The sequence below is a fragment of the Panthera leo genome, chromosome E2 (assembly GCF_018350215.1).
Source record: "Panthera leo isolate Ple1 chromosome E2, P.leo_Ple1_pat1.1, whole genome shotgun sequence".
NCBI lineage: Eukaryota > Metazoa > Chordata > Mammalia > Carnivora > Felidae > Panthera > Panthera leo.
In genome coordinates, this window is record NC_056693.1 from 48,482,531 (window position 1) to 48,496,349 (window position 13,819).

Genomic DNA, 13,819 nt, shown 5'->3' on the forward strand with positions numbered 1-13,819 from the left:
TAGGCATCCAATTTCCTTATTAAATAAACATGCTGCCAGAGAGTGAGGGCCCAGGTCCAGGAGGGCTTCTTGGAGGAGGTACAATCTGCAGGGCTCTAGATGAAGATGTATGCCTGCTGCTGGTAGCAGGAAGTCGCTCTGGGAGCCAGGACTATCCACAGTAATAGCTTAAGTTGGGGACCTAGGTGCAGAGCCTGAGACAGGGATTCTTGTGCAAATGATTTATTAGGACAAGGATAGGGCCAGGAGGAGAGAGAAGGAGAAGAAGTCAAGCAAAGATGTCTAGCCTCAGTCTGATCCTACAGTGAGCTCTGAGGCGTAAAATGCACCACAAGGTTTATCCCTCTCAGAAGCAAGTGAGCTGGACTTTGTACCCCACATCAGTCATTCGTAGGCTGTCGGCCACTGGGAGGTGGGGAAAGGAGGAGCATAATTTCCCTGGCATGCCTGGATGAGGCAGCTCAAGTGGACTGAGTCTCGGAAGAAAGGTGAAGCTGTGGGTCATTAGTGGAGAATGGGTGCACCGTCCCTGTAAAGGCACGTAACCAGCAGCATTTACTACAGGACGACTGGTGAAGAGATGGGAATGAGGTGAAGAAAATGGAGAGGAGAACTTAAACTCTTCTGCTGAGTCTTCTAAGCAGAAAATGAAACAGCTGGTACGGTTTTTAAAAACTAAAACACAGGCTTGATAAACAGTGAACCCCTTCTGGAGAGCTATTAACTGTACTTCATCATTAGGTGGATCCTCTTCCCCAAAGCCTGACCATCGCCATTAGCAAATATCTTGTGCAGTATTTTCCCAAGAGTGCTTCTATAAGATGTTAGCAAGTGTTGCTGCAGAGGGGGTGGGTGGAGCCATTAAACAAAGACAGACAAGTTTATTTTCTTCTTACACTATAAAAACCAATATACTGGATAAACCACATATAGTATATCTGTACAATGGAATATTATTCAGTCATAAAAAGAATGCAATGCTAATACATGCTATAACATGGATGAATCTTGAAAACATTATGCTCAGTGAAAAAAGTGAGACACAAATGACCGTATTTTGTATGATTCCATTTATATGAAATATGGGTTTTTTTTAGTGTTTATTTATTTTTGAGAGAGAGAGGGAGAGCATGAACGGGGTAGGGGCAGAGAGAGAGAGGGAGACAGAGGATCCAAAGCGAGCTCTGCACTGACAGAAGAGAGCCCAACGTGGAGCCTGAACTCAAACTGCAAGATCGTGACCTGAGCTGAAGTCAGACACTTAACCGACTGAGCCACCCAGGTGCCCCGCATTTATATGACATATTTAGAATAATGAATCCATAGAGACAGAAAACAGTGGTTGCCAGGGGTTAAGGGGAGGGAGCACGAGGAGTGATTGCTTCATGGGTACAAGATTTTCTTTTGGGATAATGAAAATGTTTTGGAACTAGATACAAGTACTGGTTACAAAACTTTGTGAATGTACTAAATACACTGAACTGTATGCTTTAAAATGGTTAATTTCCAGGTGCCCCCTCCAAAAAAAAATAGTAGAATAAAAATTAAAAAAAATTAGGGGCGCCTGGGTGGCTCAGTCGGTTAAGCGTCCGACTTCAGCTCAGGTCATGATCTCACGGTCTGTGGGTTCGGGCCCCGCATCGGGCTCTGGGCTGATGGCTCAGAGCCTGGAGCCTGCTTCCGATTCTGTGTCTCCTTCTCTCTCTGCCCCTCCCCCATTCATGCTCTGTCTCTCCCTGTCTCAAAAATAAATAAAAATGTTAAAAAAAAAAAAAAATTGGGGCGCCTGGGTGGCGCAGTCGGTTAAGCGTCCGACTTCAGCCAGGTCACGATCTCGCGGTCCGTGAGTTCGAGCCCCGCGTCAGGCTCTGGGCTGATGGCTCGGAGCCTGGAGCCTGTTTCCGATTCTGTGTCTCCCTCTCTCTCTGCCCCTCCCCCGTTCATGCTCTGTCTCTCTCTGTCCCAAAAATAAATAAAAAACGTTGAAAAAAAAAAAAATTTAAAAAAAAAAAAAAATAAAAAAAAAAAAAAAAAAAAAAAAAAAATTAAATGGTTAATTTTATGTGATCTGATTTTCACCTCAATTCAACAACAACAACAACAACAACAACAACAACAACAAGCTCAACGTGCTTGTTGCTAATGGGGCGTCACTGCTCTGAGGCCTTCTCAGTGGACAAAGGTAGGGAAAAAGTGCCTATTTGCATGGGGAACCTTAAGACTGATGTCTAAAACATTTCACATACAGGTTATGGAATCCTTTCTTTTCTTTTTTTTTTTAATAATTTTTTTTAATTTTTTTTTTAACGTTTATTTATTTATTTATTATTATTTTTTTTAATGTTTATTTATTTTTGAGACAGAGAGAGACAGAGCATGAACAGGGGAGGGGCAGAGAGAGAGGGAGACACAGAATCTGAAACAGGCTCCAGGCTCCGAGCTGTCAGCACAGAGCCCGACGCGGGGCTCGAACTCACGGACCGTGAGATCATGACCTGAGCTGAAGTCAGACGCTTAACCGACCAAGCCACTCAGGCGCCCCTAACGTTTATTTATTTTTGAGGCAGAGAGAGACAGAGCATGAACGGGGGAGGGTCAGAGAGAGGGAGACACAGAATCTGTAACAGGCTCCAGGCTCTGAGCTGTCAGCACAGAGCCCGATGCAGGGCTCGAACTCACAGACCGTGAGATCAAGACCTGAGCCGAAGTCGGCCACTTAACCGACTGAGCCACCCAGGCGCCCCTGGAATCCTTTCATAGAGGAGCATCTCACAGGACATGGACACGTTTGAGAAGGCTGATGCAGTGCATGGAACATTGATGAGAAATGCTTCCCCTAAATGAATCCCCTAGAACACTAAGGATGGGCCACAAATGTGAGGATGACCTCTGTTATAGTCAGCAGCACCTTTCTGTTTCTTCATATGGCTTTTGAGAAACTGCTTCTTTGATCTGTGCCTTAATTTATCCATCAGAACAATGGTCTCTATCGATATAATTGAAAGGACCATAAAAAAAAACAAACCCTTGATATTTTGGGGGCACCTGGCTGGATCAGTCAGTAGAGCATGTGACTCTTGATCTCAGGGTTGTGAGTCTGAGCCCCATGTTGAGTTAGAGATTACTCAAAAATAAAGTCTTTAAACACACACACGTGCACGCGCACACACACACCATCTTGATATTTTTAATGGTGTCTGCCAGAATGCTTTACTAAATGTCAAGCTTTTATAAGGTGGGGTCCAATTTTTCAATTTCACAGTGCTCTCCACTGTGCTTTGCACACAAGGAATAGGTAATATATATTATATAAGAATGACCTTGGACGAGCCACTTAACCTCTCTGAGTGGCCTGCCAATTCAGTTCTGCCAGAGACTAAAAAATAATTTCATTAATTTAATCAATATTTCTTGAAGGTCTGTTTTGACCTACAAAAGCCAGTCCGCTGCTCTCCAGTAGTTCGTTATCCATGGAAGTAATAACAAAAGACACTATCAATTGAAGCTGCTTCAATCTATTCATTTTAGTCTTTAATTTGGATCATCAACTTCTAGATCTTCTTTTTTAATTTTTGAGGAAGAGAGGGACAGAGAACAAGCATGGGGGACGGGCAAAGAGAGAGGGGGACAGAGGATCCAAAGCAGGCTCCATGCTGACAACAGAGAGCCCAACTTGGGGCTCAAATTCACAAACCTTGAGATCACAACTTGAGCCGAAGTCAGACACTTAACTGACTTAGCCACCCAGGCACCCACAGAGAGAGAATCTTAAGCAGGGTCCACGCTCAGCACTGAACCTGACTCAGGGCTGGATCCCACAACCCTGTGATCATGACCTGAGCTGAAATCAAGAGTGGGATGCTCGTCCAACAGAGCCATCCAGGTGCCCCAACATACAGGTGCCAATCATTTTTAATATTTGCTCTTACAACGTTGTAACAAATGTTGTAATAATGTTGTAACCAAGAAGATGTGTAAATAGGATACTTTCTTAGAAACTGCAAGGTCAAGGGGTGCTTGGGTGGCTCAGTTGGTTGAGCGTCCAACTTTGGCTCAGGTCACGATCTCACAGCTCGTGGGTTTGAGCCCTGCGTCTGACTCTGTGCTGGCCGCTCAGAGACTGGAGCCTGCTTTGGACTGTGTGTCTCCCTTTCTCTCTGCCCCTAACCCACTCGCATTCTGTCTCTCTCAAAAATAAATAAACATTAAAAAAATTTTTTTTAAATAAAAAAACTGCGAGGTCAAACCGTGTGTGCACATATAATATGAAGATATTACCAAGTCACTCTTCTTCCAGGCTGAACCAATATCCCGTCACACTGACAGTGTATAAGAATCCCGTTCCCCACACTCTTGCCAAGATAGTTATCAAGCTTTTTGGTCTTTGCCAATCTGATAGGTGAAAAATGATATTTCAGTGTGGTTTTAATTTGCATTTCTTTTACTAAGAGTGAAGCTCTGAGAAAATAATGGTTAGTGAGGATGTGGAAAGATTGAAACCTTTGTCACTGCTGTGGGAATGTAAAATGGTACAGCCATTATGGTAAATGTTATGATGGGTCCTCAAAAAATTAAAAACAGAATTGTCATATGATACAGAAATTCCATTTCTGGGTATATACCTAAAAGGATTGAAAACAGGGACTTAAAGACAAACTTGTACACCTGTGTTCATAGTGGCTTTATTTGCAAGAGCCAAAAGATAGAAGCAACCCAAGTGTCAAACGACAAATAAATAGATCAAATGTGGTACATACATACAACAGAATGTTATTCAGCCTAAAAAAGGAAGGAAGTCCTGACACATGCTACAATGTGGATGAACATTGAGGACATTATGCTAAGTGAAACAAGCCAGACATAAAAGGACAAATACTGTCCTCATGTTGATATGACTTCATAGTCGAATTTATAGAGACGGAAAGTCGAATGGTGGTTGTCAGGAGCTGGGGGGAGGGGAGAATGTGAGGAGTCATTGTTTAATGGGTATAGAACTTTTCAGTTTTGCACGATGAAAAGAGCTCTGTGGATGGATGGTGGTGATGGGCGCACAGTAATGTGAATTTACTTAACGCTACTGAACTGTATGCTTAAAACGGTTAAGGTGGTAAATCTCATGTATAGTTTTCCACGATTTTTTAGAAAATAAAGCTCTGCATCTTTTCATGTCAGAGCCATTGTTTTCTCTTTTATTGTGAACTCTCTTTTTATATAATTTTTACATTTCCTAGTGATTACTTGGTCTTCTTACTGACTTACAAAAGCATTTTGTATTAGCTCCTCACCTTTTAAACTAAATTGCAAAAATGGGGGCACCTGGGTGGGCTCAGTCAGTTGAGTGTCCAACTCTTGATTTCAGCTCAGGTCATGATTTCAGGGTCATGGGGTTGAGCCCTGCATCAAGCTCAGAGCTGAGCGTGGAGCCTGCTTGAGATTCTCTCTCCCTCTGCCCCTCTCCTACTCACACACTCTCTCTCTAGAATAAAAAAATAACTAACAATAAAAAATAAATTGCAAAAATATCTCCCATTTTCTTTTTTCTTTTTTTTAATTTTTTTTTTTTTTTAATTTATACCCAAATTAGTTAGCATATAGTGCAACAATGATTTCAGGAGGAGATTCCTTAGTGCCCCTTACCCATATAGCCCATCCCCCTCCCACAACCCCTCCAGCAACCCTCAGTTTGTTCTCCCTATTTATGAGTCTCTTCTGTTTTGTCCCCCTCCCTGTTTTTATATTATTTTTGTTTCCCTTCCCTTATGTTCATCTGTTTTGTCTCTTAAAGTCCTCCTGTGAGTGAAGTCATATGATTTTTGTCTTTCTCTGACTAATTTCACTTAGCATAATATCCTCCAGTTCCATCCACGTAGTTGCAAATGGCAAGATCCCATTCTTTTTGATTGCTGAGTAATACTCCATTGTATATATACACCACATCTTCTTTATCCATTCATCCATCGATGGACATTTGGGCTCTTTCCATACTTTGGCTATTGTGGATAGTGCTGCTATAAACATGGGGGTGCATGTGTCCCTTCGAAACAGCACACCTGTATCCCGTGGATAAATGCCTAGTAATGCAATTGCTGGGTCGTAGGGTAGTTCTATTTTTTAGTTTTTTGAGGAACCTCCGTACTTTTTTCCAGAGTGGCTGCACCAGTTTGCGTTCCCATCTCCCATTTTCTATTAACTCACTTTTTGGTGGTGGTGGTGGTTTTTAGCTAGACATACGGCAGAGATCTGACTAAAAAATTTTTAAACCATTGTATTGTGGAAAGCTTCAAACACAGGCAAAAGTAGAAAAAGCTGTTATAATGAACCCCAAGTAACAGTCATTCCCCACTCCAACGATGATCAATTCAGTCAACCTTGTATCTATACTTGCACCCAACCCTGGATTATTTTGAAGCAAACCCCAGACATCTTATCATTCCATAAATATGATTTTAGTATATACTGTTAAATGAGGTCTCTCTCTCTCTTTTTTTTTCATGTTTGTTTATTTATTTTGAGGGAGAACGTGGGGAAAGGGCATAGAAAGAGGGAGAGAGAGAGAGAATCCCAGGCAGGCTCCCTGCTGTCAGTGCAGAAGTGGACACAGGGCTGATCTCAAGAAGCACGATATCATGACCTGAGCTGAAATTAGGTGCCTCCCAAATAATTTTTAAAAATCAGTGTATCTACTTTTCTCTCCCACCTCTAAAAATTAACAAACAAACAAAAAAACCTGCTGATATTGGTAATGGAATCACATTGAATTTACAGATTAACTTGATTTATTTTTGATAGTCTTCCTATCTAAGATCATAGTATTTTTCATTCAATCGTTACAACAAATCTAAGAAATAAGGTCTTTTCATTATTATTATTCCCATTTTACAGATGAAAGAATTGTGTCACTTGCTCTGAGTCACACACAGCATTCGGGGTGGGAGCTGTCAGACCGCTCCAACTTTAAGCTTCTGTCCCCCAAACAGAAACCCAGGGAGTGAGGGAGCCAGCTCCTCTTTGCACCTTGCTATTAGTAGCTGTCTGCCTCCAAAGCCCTGTGCTTTTATCTGCCACTTTCCAACTCCCGAATACCTGTTTTACTGCCTCTCTTGCACTGGATAGTTCACCAGCAAAGCTAGGCTTTTCAGTAAATGATTCAAATCCAAATGCCACACTGAGGCAGTTGGGGAGAACCTTCTGGAGTAAGGAAGGCTCAAGGTAGACTTTGGACAGTCAGGCAGAATTTGGATTGGTGGAGGGGATGGGAAAGCAGAACCAGGAAGGCGAAATGGGTGAACTATTTTGACATCTAATTGGGAGGTGGTAAAGGGTGACAGTGAGGGTTCCTGCTGGAGCTGAGGCTTAGAGAGGGTCTTTCTGTCCTGCCCATGAAAGGGCATCTTAATTCTCCCTGAATAATCTGCTAACAGACATCTGGGAGATTGATGTAAACTCAAAAACCTTCACTTACCTTCTGCATGTAAGGGAATGTTTCTATTACACTTGACTGGGGTGCAGAGGTTGCTTGTGGATTACGTAGTCTGTGTAGGGGACACAAATCTAAAGGAAACAGGAAAGCATTCCAGAATTAACTTTAGTCAAAGTCCAATGCCTCTGGTGGCTACGTGGCTACTTACCCAAGGACCTAGGAATAACTCACCCTTTGGCCCTTGGTGCATAGGCAGAAGCCTGGAGCCTGGGCCCTGAGGACTGAGTACAAACCCCCTTTGTCAAAGATAAACAAAGCCAGACACTAGTTAGAGTGGTAAGGACAGATTTCAACCAAGAATATACTACTGCAATAAGGAAGAAGGTCCAGTGTGAACTGAACTCAATTTGGATTTGTAGAGGTGACAGGGTATTTTAAAGAGAGAATGAGGGGGTATAGAGGGAGGTGAGCAGGGGCTCAGTAGAATCAGGGAAGTGAAAAATTACAAAGGGTTGGTCAGTGTAAATGCTTAGGCCAGCTGTGCCTGTTAGCTGACAATTATCGAAGTTAGGATTCTATCCTCCCACAGAGACTGGGAGACAGAGGCCTTATCCTTCCTGATGATTACATTTCAAAGGAATGGCTTTCAGGTCTTTGGGAAAGGCACACCAGAGCTCTAGGAGATACATATACATCTCAAAGGGACAGAGGAAGAAATCACAGTTGCAAGCCCTTTTTAGTAAATGCTTAAGTAGGAGTAGTCACCTATCATCAGGGATTGGCTAGCACAAACAGGAAATTCTTTCGGTAGCCTTAAGCTTTCTCTGACAGGTACTTTAAAGGGGCTAGGGTCCTCCTAGGGATGTGGCTTTGAGCTGTTCGAAACCATTATTGTGTTTAAGTCTTTAACGTGGGGGAAGGAGGATGGATGAAATAATTTGTGTTGAGAGTGTAGTTTTTATAGGCCAAGGTTGAGGCCTAACAGAAAAGAGAGCTCAGACTAGTCTGGCCAAAGTTTGGTCAAGCAGCAAATCATTGTCACCTAACAGCTGGAAGAGTCTAGGATCATGTCTGAAGGTGATGGACATCAAGTTCTGTCTCCTGAGTTTTGTAGTTCCCAGAACCGCAGGACAGCAGGTGGTAAGGAGAGTCTACTTGATGGGTCAGGAACCCACCTCCCCACCTCTCACTCTCGGGGCCTGTTTTAGGTCATAGCCCACCCAGAGGCCATGGATTCTAGAGTGTCCTCTGGGATTGAGATCACGGCCCTTGGCTTACATCCATGGGGGAGCAGGAGGGGGAGGTAGCACCAGGTGCACCTCAGCTGCCACTTTGGCAACTGAAAACCTTCCCAGCTTTAGAGCAAACGAGAAGGGCTAAGGTCTGGAACACCTTGCAGTCAGATGGCCCACACTGTATTTTTCTTTACTAGATGAATTGGTTTGTTTATTTCTTACAATTGAAAAGAGGATTACTATGTTAAACTGCACTAGGACCCTGCCTTCCTATGGTCTGGCTCTTCAGAGACCAATATTCCACAGCAGGCCCATCCTTGAAGGACAATGCCAGAAGTCTAGCGAACAAACAACAACAGTAGCGGTTCTCAAAGTGGTTCCCCAGAACAGCAACATCAACATCACCTGGGACGTTCTTAGAAATACAAATTCCCAGGTCCACCCTAGAGTTAATGAAACAAACTGCGAGTGGGAGCCCCTTGTATGTGAACAAGCTCTCGGGAGAATCTAATACATGCCAAAGTTTGAGAACCACTGACCTACAGCCTTCTGCTCTGCCAGAGGAGGCGAAACTGCAGTCGACCTGGAGCTTCAGGACGGGTCTAAGTTAGGTTTGGAAGTTGGGGAAAAGACTTGATAAGAGAAGACATGGAAAAAAATCTTTAAAATGTGCGCACCTTACCCTAAACAGTAGGGAGCTAAGAGCATCTGACAAAAAAAGAGTACGACTGGGATGAGGTGCCCCAGCGTGCGAGCGCTCCGCGAAACCCACAGTCACTCGGCTCCCTTTTCCCGGGTGGGGAAAACCCCACGCCCACGCAGCTCCTGGAGTCCCTTCTCCTCCGGCCTGGGCGCAGAGGCCCCACCGCAGCTCGGGTTTGCAGAGCCCGGGCACGAAGCCAAGCTGGTCTCAGGTCATAGCTCTTTGGGAGCGCGAGTGGGAACGGTACCCGAGGCGCTGTTCGGGGGCCTGGAGGCTTCCCCTTCAGCCGGGCTCGGCCGCAGCCGCGTCTGAGAGGCATCCTGGGCTACAGTTGGCGCCTCCCTGGGGATCCAGGTATTCAACCTAGGCGCGAGGCACCGCAGACCCCCACATCCTCGGTCTCAAACGCGGGGAGCCCAGCCTTATGGGAATGGAGATTTCCCATCCCCCCCTGACCCCACCTCCTACGCGGTAGACGCCCCCCCCTCCGGGTTCCAGTCGAACTACAAAGCCCACAATCCCTAGGGCTCGCACGCTATCTTCTGGGAGCTGTAGTCCTGGATGTGGAGCACCCTTAGCGGCTCAGCGCCGGCTGCACTCCATATCCCAGCATGCCCACGCGCGTGCGGGTGGAGGAGGGAGGGGAGAGACGGGGAGGATGTGAGTGGGGAGGGGGCAGCTGCCCCCTTCCCCCACCCTTCCCTTCAAGCCGGGCTGGGGTGGGGGGAGGGGCCGGACTGAGGCGGCGGCGGCGGCTCGCTCCGGGAGGGCAGAGCCGGCAAGGGCGGGACTGGCCCGCTGCGGACAGACGAGGGAGCCGCGGAGCTAACGGGTCCGGACGCCGCCAGCGGCGGCGGCTTTCTGCACGGGCGGAGGCGGCGGCAGGAGCGGCGAGCATGGCCCGCGCTGCGCCCGGCGCTGATTGAGGTGCGCGGGCGGGATGAGGGCGGGCGGGATGCGGGGCGCCCCGGGCCCCTTGCTGCCCGAACCCCTTCGGCGCGGGCAGCTGGCTTGGCCCAGCGGCCCAGACCGGCCCGGTCCACCCCGGCAACTTCCCCGGGGTCGCAGCTCTGGGTTCCCCCATGGGGACGGGGGTCCGCTTGTCTTGGCCTCAATCCCCATCCCCGCCTTCTGCTTCTGCACCTCAAGCCGCTCCCAGCCTTTGAGGCGCGACTGTTCCACTCCATGGTGGCAGCCCCCAGCCCCAGCTCTGGGAAGCGCTCCCTGCCCCAGTCCTGACTTACTGTCCATTGGCTACTTCGTACCCCCAACCCCCCGCGCGCTCCGGGCCTCTGCGCTACCTGGAGACCCCTGCCCCGCACCTCTTAGCCACAGGCTGTCTTTGCATCATCAGCACCTCTCTCCTCTTTCCCCTACTTGGCACTGCCCCCTAGCCACCCCCAATGGCCCAGTTCTCTCCGATAAGATCTAACAGCTGACCTCCTTCCCACTTTGGAGAAACTGAGGCATGACATAAACCAGGAACTTGGCCAAGACCATGCTCCAGCCCTTTCGGGGGCTGGCCCTAGCCCATGCCTTGGAATGGAAGTCATTTTTTTTTTTTCCTCCAGCCATTCCTCTGTAACTGGACCAAACTTCCCAGCCCCCTGCTGCAGCTCTGGGCTAAGCTCACTTTAGGTTACCCTTTAGCTTTCTACCACTTCTGTTAACCCCCTTCTCCTTTCCAAATCCCACTTTGGGCCCTCTCTGCTTGTAGACAGTCACCCACCCAATGGCTTGTTTTTTCAAGTTAGCCTTTCAATTTCTATTTCTTGCCAACTGCATCCATCTCCCATCTTGCCTCTTGCTTTACAGCTGCGTAAAGCACTGAAGAACAGAGTCTAAGGTATTGGGGGGGGGGGGTGGCAGAAAAGGACTGGCAGCCTCTTCCAGCCAAAGCCACTGAGGGGGGTTCAGGGCATTCTGGGGTCTCTGGGAAACAGTCATTTCTAGCCAGTAACTCACACTCCCAGCTTTGTCTAGAAGCTGGTGGGTCATCCCTCCCTCTTATTATGCCTGGTGGGCTCTGAAGTCCCTCTGAGATGGAGGAAACCTCTTACCTTGGTGGCATAAGAGGAATCCGGGAGACCACACCCCTAAAACTTATCTTGAATCTGCTGCTAACTTTGGAGGGGGTTGCTGGTTCAAGGAAGGATGCCTGCTAGGTGCCCTGAGCTCTTTGTGGAGGAAGGCAGTGTCTGTAGGCGGTGATCTCAAGTTTAGTCGTGGTGTTCAGGATCTGAAGGGAAGAGGGAACTAGGGCTCAGAGAGGTGGCACAGACATGCCTAATTTAGTTTTTTGTTTTCTAGTCTTCCTTTGGCAAATTTGCCTTTGGATCACCCCTTTACAGCCCAGTCCTTGGTTTCTCTGTGGGAAATAGGGGGAGGGAGGAAAGTCTTTGAGCCATCAGGAAGGCTCAGGAGGCTCTGGGACTTTGCTGGGGTCCTGAATGAGCAATCTTTATCTGAACCAGATGGTTCGATGCTCCAGCACCCCCCTTTAATCCCTCCCCTTTGGCTGTGAATAGGAAGCCTTTAACCTTGTAACTTGAGATTAGAGGAAGGGAGACCAAGGGGCCAACTCTGTGTGTGTGTGTGTGTGTGTGTGTGTGTGTGTGTGTGTGTGTGTGTGTGTTTATGTCTGCATCTGTACACTCGTGTGCAAGCTTGCCAGAGGCCTGTGTGAGTGGCCCTGCCCAGGAATGCATTGTGATGTGCTGTGGCTTGTTCATGGCCCTCTAGGAACTTTCAGAGCCCAAACCCCCCAATGGGGCCAATTTCCAAGCCCCTAAGAACCACTGGTCGTGGCTTTGTGGGAGCATTTCCCCACATGCCAAGCTTCTGGACCTGAGATATGCCTCAGGGTGAGGATTACTCTTCTTAAGAAAGCTACCTGTGATTGAGGTGTCTGAAATAGCAGCATTGGGGATGGGTTTCCAAAACTTGTGTTCTCTTTTCCCCAGTCATGGCAAGAGAAGGTCTGAAGGGTAGGAGTCTGGGAAGAGGAGTGGAAAGTGATTCCTTTGACTTCTTTTATGCCACATCCTGCCTTGTGTATTTGATTTGGGCCCCCATTACACTGTGCAAGGTCTTCAAATGTATGTTCAGCAAATGTTTGAGTTAAAGCGGAGGGTCTTGTGGTTAAAGGTTTAAGGCAAGATTCCTCATGGTGGAGCAGGCATCAGAACCCCCTAGAGAGCTGTTTAAGGCGCAGATTGCTGGGCCCCACTCCCAGAGTTTTCTGATTCAGTCATTCTGGGTGGGGCCTAGAATTTGCATTTCTGCTCAGCTCCTTAGGGATAACGCTTTGAGAATCACTGGTTTGGGCTATTACAGTTGCTTGGGAGATTAATACAGGCAGATGCAAGTCTTAAGAGGCACTTCATTCCACCTTGCTTCCCAACCCAGGTTTGTTCTGGCTGCTGCACTGGGTTAGCCTTTCCTTTCGTTCTCCTACTGCCTAGTGTTGGCTAGGTTAATGGTAGGGTGACTTGTGGTGCCCGGGCTCCCAGTCCTGCTGTAACCACGGAGCAGACACCACCCCATGGTTATTTGAAGGAAGGCCCTACAAAAGCAGGACATTTAGGAACCGAGGCTTTGGAAAAGGGACGGCTGTGTGCACATGAGAAAGCAGACGCTGAACCACACCGTCATTTTCCCTGACTCTGCCTCTCAGACTGAGCAGCTTGGAGTATCTGCCAGTTGGAGTCCTGTCATGGCCATGCACTTGACAGGACACCTGGGAATCTCTGAAATTTGGAAAAGAGGAATCCCTTACATTATGATTTTACTTTGTGAAGCATTTTCCTCCTGTTGTTTTTCAGGAGGTTTATAGGGCCAATCCAGATCCAAGTGAGGTTACAGTGGAACAGAGAGGTGCACTGTGGGTCACCCAACAAACCCTAGGACTCCCGACTCCAGCCCTCTGATAGAGCTTCACTAAACCAGCTAGTAATAGCTGGAATAATGGCTGGAGTTTCCTGTGTGCTTAGCTACTAGCCAGGCATGGTGCTAGATACTCTCACATGTTAGCTTGTCAAATGTTCACAGCAACATTGCAAGTTTGGCATCATGGTAACTACCTTGTAGATGAAGAACTGAGACTTGTGGAACTTACCAGACTTGCCCAAACTCAAACATCTCTTAAGTGGAGGATCTGGAATTCAAACTCAGGTCTTTCTGATGGCACACCCTACATTCTTTGTCACTCGCTGTCTGCTTTGCCCAGTAAGCCTCTAATTGTCCTTTGGGTTATCTGCCCCCAGAGTCTGGTGAATTTTACTGAAACTAAAACCATTCTGGGTGTTGTGGAGGAGATAAGGACCAAGTAAGTCACTGTCCTCTCGAAGGGGCTAAGCCAAATACACCAGTGTCGTCTACAGTTGAAGGCAGAAGGAGCAGCTAGTGGCTTGTTGGTTTACAGGAAGCAGAAGCCATCCCTGTAGAAGGTTCAGAAGATGG

General features: G+C 47.1%; 1 protein-coding gene and 1 long non-coding RNA gene across 2 annotated transcripts in view; one reads left to right on the forward strand and one right to left on the reverse strand.

Moving 5' to 3' along the window:
* Nucleotides 1-248: 248 nt before the first annotated feature.
* On the reverse strand, nucleotides 249-9,762 carry LOC122208056. Its single transcript, XR_006197100.1, has 3 exons — nucleotides 9,338-9,762; nucleotides 7,463-7,551; nucleotides 249-529 (listed from the first exon to the last, which is right to left on the reverse strand). It is a non-coding gene; the product is annotated as an uncharacterized LOC122208056 (long non-coding RNA).
* A 332-nt stretch (nucleotides 9,763-10,094) lies between these two features.
* The window catches only part of ST3GAL2 (ST3 beta-galactoside alpha-2,3-sialyltransferase 2), a 46,396-nt gene continuing 42,671 nt past the window's right edge, over nucleotides 10,095-13,819 (forward strand). The window contains exon 1 of the mRNA XM_042918646.1: nucleotides 10,095-10,285. The gene's annotated coding sequence lies outside the window, so the exon portion shown is untranslated. The remainder of the gene's footprint in view (nucleotides 10,286-13,819) is intronic.